Here is a 6,000-nt window from a genome sequence, read left to right on the forward strand (position 1 = left end):
ACTTTTTCAGGCATGAATTATTGAATATTTTAAAATGGCCATAACTCCTGAAATATTAAGTTTTCGGTGTTTTTAGCTATTATTTTGATCACTTTTTCAGGCATGAATTATCGAATATTTTAAAATGGCCATAACTCCTGAAATATTGAGTTTTCGACGTTTTTAGCTATAATTTGCGATCACCTTTTCAGGCATGAATTATTGAATATTTTATAATGACCATAACTCCTTATGCATTGGGTTTTAAAATGGCAATTACTCCTTAAATATTTAGTTTTCGGCGTTTTTAACTATTATTTGTGATCACTTTTTGAGGCATGAATTATTGAATATTTTAAAATGGCCATAACTCTTTAAATATTAAGTTTTCGGCGTTTTTAGCTATTGTTTCTGATCAATTTTTCAGGCATGAATTATTAAATATTTTAAAAAGGCCATAACTCCTTAAATATGGAGTTTTCGATGTTTTTAGCTATTATTTGTGATCACTTTTTGAGGCATGAATTATTGAATATTTTAAAATGGCCATAACTCCTTAAATATTAAGTCTTCGGCGTTTTTAGCTATTATTTCTGATCAATTTTTCAGGCATGAATTATTAAACATTTTAAAATGGCCATAACTCCTTAAATATTGAGTTTTCGACGTTTTTAGCTATTATTTGTGATCACTTTATCAGGCATGAATTATTGAATATTTTAAAATGGCCATAACTCCTTAAATATTTAGTTGTCGAAGTTTTAAGCTATTATTTGTAATCACTTTTTCAGGCATTAATTATTGCATATTTTAACACGGCCATAACTCCTTAAATATTGAGTTTTCGGCGTTTTTAACAATTATTTGTGATCACTTTTTCAGGCATGAATTATTGAATATTTTAAAACGGCTATAATTCCTGAAATATTGTGTTTGCGGCGTTTTTATCTAATAGTTGTGATCACTTTTTGAGGCAAGAATTATTTAATATTTTAAAATGGCCATAACTCCTTAAATATTGAGTTTTCGGCGTTTTTAGCAATTATTTGTGATCACTTTTACAGGCATGAATTATTGAATATTTTAAAATTGCCATAACTCACTAAATATTGAGTTTTCGGCGTTTTAAGCTATTATTTGTGATCACCTTTTCAGGCAAGAATTATTGGATATTTTAAAATGACCATAACTCCTTATACATTGAGTTTTTGGCGGCTTTAGCTATTATTTGTGATCAGTTTTTCAGGCATGAATTATTGAATATTTTAAAATGGTCATAACTACTGAAATATTGAGTTTTCGGCGTTTTTAGCTATTATTAGTAGCCACTTTTTCAGGCATGAATTATTGAATATTTTAAAATGGCCATAACTCCTTAAATATTAAGTTTTCGGTGTTTTTAGCTATTATTTTGATCACTTTTCAGGCATGAATTATCGAATATTTTAAAATGGCCATAACTCCTGAAATATTGAGTTTTCGACGTTTTTAGCTATTATTTGTGATCACCTTTTCAGGCATGAATTATTGAATATTTTATAATGACCATAACTCCTTATACATTGCGTTTTAAAATGGCAATAACTCCTTAAATATTTAGTTTTCGGCGTTTTTAACTATTATTTGTGATCACTTTTTGAGGCATGAATTATTGAATATTTTAAAATTGCCATAACTCCTTAAATATTGAGTTTTCGGCGTTAGGCATGAATTATTGAATATTTTAGAATGGCCGTAACTCCTTAAATATTGAGTTTTCGGCGTTTTTAGCTATTATTTGTGATCACTTTTTCAGGCATGAATTATTGAATATTTTAAAATGGCCATAACTCCTTAAATATTGAGTTTTTGGCGTTTTTAGCAATTATTTGTGATCACTTTTTCAGGCATGAATTATTGAATATTTTAAAATGGCCATAACTCCTTAAATATTGAGTTTTCGACGTTTTTAGCTATTATTTGTGATCACTTTATCAGGCATGAATTATTGAATATTTTAAAATGGCCATTGTTTAAGTTAGAATTGCAAATTGCCAAACGATCCAGAGAGCCTACGTTCGCTTAGTACGGACCGTAGAGAGATGCATTCTTGGGCTAAAAGGTTGCCTGCAACTTCCCCTTGGAGCCTACGTTCGCTTGGCTCGGACCGTAGGGAGAAAGCCTTCCTAGTCTGAAGATTTTCCCTACAACTCTCCTTGGGGCCTACGTTCGCACAGCTCGGACCGTAGGCAGCTTTTCCAAGTCATTTCTCTACAACTCTCTCTGGGTACTCTCTCAGCCCGTGTTGCTGTTAGAGATTTCCTGGAAGCATCGGTGCTTCCAGCCACCTCGATGCATTGCGACTTGGCATTCATAGTAACTCTCTTGCTAGCTACGGAGCTAACCGCATAAAAAAGGTAATCTGTCAACTCGGGTTGACAAACTCTCACAACAATAAACGGTCATTTATATTATATTAATACTAATCCCCCTTGGTTTTATTTATCTTTTTATTTCTATACGGTCACGATTTGTATGCCTGAGAGAACATCAACGTCTCATACGGAGAGAAACATTTGGTCCAATCGAGCCGGATTTCTCATCAGTGCCTTTCCCTTTGCTTTCTCCAGGCATTACATACGGAAAATCATCCCCCCGCATCCACATACAGTCCACATCACATCATACACACCATAAACAACAACATCATCTTCATCGATCATCACATAAACAAACAGGTACGTGAAATCATTTTCTTAAAGTGAGCGAAAAAAAAAATATTAATAATAAAAAACGAAAACCAAAAGTCGCGAGTGCCTTTTCGGAAATTGTTGCAATAAATATTTATTTGCTGGCCGTCCGTCCGTCACCCTACTCTCCGCAACATCTATTACTTTTTTTTATTTTTTCATACATGCATTGGCTGATTAACTAGTGTTTATTACATAGTGGTGTTCTACTTCGTTTCGATCAGTCGCTAACCAACCTATTCCTATTTTTTATTGTTAGACTCTCATTGCAAGGCACTCATTGTTTCACTGCATATCTGCATTAACAAAAACAATACTTCTTCTTTTGGCATCGGTAACCCAAGAACCAAACGAAAAGAAAAAAATCGATTTGGTAGTCCGTTCCGTTGTTGTGAGAGCTTGCATTTACTTCTTTATTTTGTTCTAACAACAACACAGTCAGTTGTTGCTGCTCTGCCGCTTGACCGCTTGCTTATGCACCACCACAGGCACGTTGACTACGCTGTCGACGTCGCTTGTGTTTTATTTCGTTTTGTCTGCTTTCGTTATTTCGCTGCACAGTGGGTCGCAGGTGAAAAAATTCGTAATTTATTTTTAAATAAATTTATGAAAATAGACATTTGGTGTTTTTTCTAAATTTTATTACTTTTTTGCTACCAACGAGATTTTTTGGACATTTGCACCCTACTGCCAGCCACATATGTCAAATTGTGATATTTTTGTAGGAAGTAAATACAGTTAATTTCTATATATTTATACAAAAAATTTGATTGGCTAGGTTGTTATTACTATATTATATTATTTTGTATTTTTATTAAACTTGAGTTAATTGCCCTGCATACCCTACATTCGGTCATATTGGTATTTAAAAATAAAATTTATTTTTCTTGGAAAATTTATTGGAATTTTTATGTCGCTTTAGAATATTAAAGGTTTGATATTTCTTCGAGTTTGTTTTTTCTTCTCGCTGCAAACGGTCTTATTGAAACGTAGAAAATATAATTAGTGGGATTATTTTTCGAAAACTTATATCCTAGTTGCATACCAAATATTTATTTTTGGATACTAGTCTATTATCAATTGCTCTTTTCTTGCATTTTGGAGGAAGATTTAATCTTCAGTGATTTAATTCTTTTTTTTTTTCTGGGTTGCAATACTTATTCACCATGCCATTCACACCTATGGACATGTTTATTAGAGCTTCGGATGCTCTCATTAAATTTGATGCACATTTCAATTTGGTGCGCGATGAGGATATAGATGAGTTTGAACTAGAGGTTCGCTGCGCTGAAATCGAGAAATTGTGGGCTAAAGTTCAGGAAATGTTTGATAAATGCCTGGACTATTTGATGACATCGGTAGATTCACAAAAAGAGGATATCGATTCAGTAGACAGTAAATATGAGGTATCGCATCAGACATATATTAAATGTCTTTCGGCCATTAAGCGGAGACTTACCAAATATCGGAAACTCCCATCGTCACCTTCTAATTCTATCTTAAATGGTTCTATTGTGTCATTAGTTGAAACTTCGGAAAACGCAGTTCCCAATTTAAGTTCGTCGTCCCGAACATCTAAGGATATGGGAACGCAGGTCGATACAATTGCTTCTGAAGTTGATTCAATGAAAAGTGCTAGAAACAACGTCTCGGGTTGGTTTCCTTCGGATAATGTTCACTCTCTTACCCTTCCTCCGTGCGATATTGAGGTTTTCAGAGGAGATTTTCTTTCATGGCCGACTTTCCGGGATTTGTTTACTACGGTTTTCATAAACAATGCCCGCTTAAGTGATATAGAGAAACTTTGCCATTTAGTGCAAAAAACATCCGGGGAAGCTAGGGAAATCGTAAACAAATTTCCTCTTACTCACCGAAGTTTCACTTTAGCTTGGACCGCTTTAAAAAACACATATGACAATAAACGAGTCATTGTAAATAGTCATCTGAAGATTTTATTTGACCTTCCCGCTGTAGATCGAGAATCTAGTTCCAATTTAAAAATAATTCAACGGGGCATAAACACTTGTTTGTCGGCTATGGCAGTTTATGATATTCCAACGGATCAATGGGATCCTATTTTAGTCTTTTTGTGCATTCAACGTTTGCCTAGGTTAACGGTCACCTTGTGGGAGCAAAGTATACGGGATAAATCAGCAATATCTTTGTGGTTAGATTTAGATGCATTTTTGACAGAGAGAATTCAGACTCTTGATTGTTTACGGGACATTAAGGGACCTGATTCACATACCAGATCTAATCAGGCCAGGGTTCAGCCTCACTTCACTAGCGCTTCGGCGAATGTTCACGCAAAATCCACTTCGGAATTCTTTTGTTTCCTCTGCCCTAGACAAAACCATTCTCTTCGGTCATGTCCTAAGTTCCGAACATTGTCGATAGGTAAGAAATTGTCTGTTGTCCAAACACAAGGATGTTGTTGGAACTGTCTGTCTCGGGGACATTCAGTTAAAGAGTGCAAAAGTTCTAATCGGTGTAGTATTTGCAAAGGCACTCATCACTCTTTAATTCATCGTCCAAGCAGTAATACTCGGGTATCAAATAGCTCATCCTCTTCATCCCCCCACTCGGTTGCACTGTCAGGTTCTAACGTCGCCTCCACTTCTACTGGTTCTAATCCCACTATCACCAATACGCAAGTTTTTCACACTTCGCAGAGTAGAAATGTCTTACTGGGTACAGCTATGGTAAATATCATTCATCAGGGTGCCTCTTATCCAGTACGGGCTCTAATTGATCCTGGATCTGAGGCGTCCTTCATTACTGATCGCATTAAAAAGCAACTTCGGTTACCAGTACGTACGGTAGATGCTACGGTTTCTGGTGTTAACGGTTCAGTTTCTGCCACAGTAAGGAAAAATTGTTCGATTTGCCTTGGTTCTAACCACGTTCCTTCTGTTAAGCTTGAGACCGTCGCTTTCATTCTCCCTCAGATTTCGGAAAACTTGCCTTCATTTGCTGTTCGGTCTAATCTTTTTGATCAATTGCCCAAGCTACCATTAGCTGATCCTCACCTCTTTGACAGTCGTCCGGTAGATTTGTTGATAGGTGCTGATTTGTATCCCCAGATAGTGTTAGAGGGAGCTCATCAAAAGGTTTTAGGGTCACTTGTAGCTCAAAATACGGTATTCGGTTGGATCCTAACGGGTCCATTGTTAGCAAAACACATGCAAGTTTTTAGTTCTAGGCTGCATTTCGAAAAAAAGGAAAATCTTTTAGGCGATTCAATATTGTCTCCTCCGATTAAAAGATTTCGCAGAGGTTCAGCTGTACCTCA

The sequence above is a fragment of the Musca domestica genome, unplaced genomic scaffold (genome assembly GCF_030504385.1).
Source record: "Musca domestica strain aabys unplaced genomic scaffold, Musca_domestica.polishedcontigs.V.1.1 9, whole genome shotgun sequence".
Lineage (NCBI taxonomy): Eukaryota > Metazoa > Arthropoda > Insecta > Diptera > Muscidae > Musca > Musca domestica.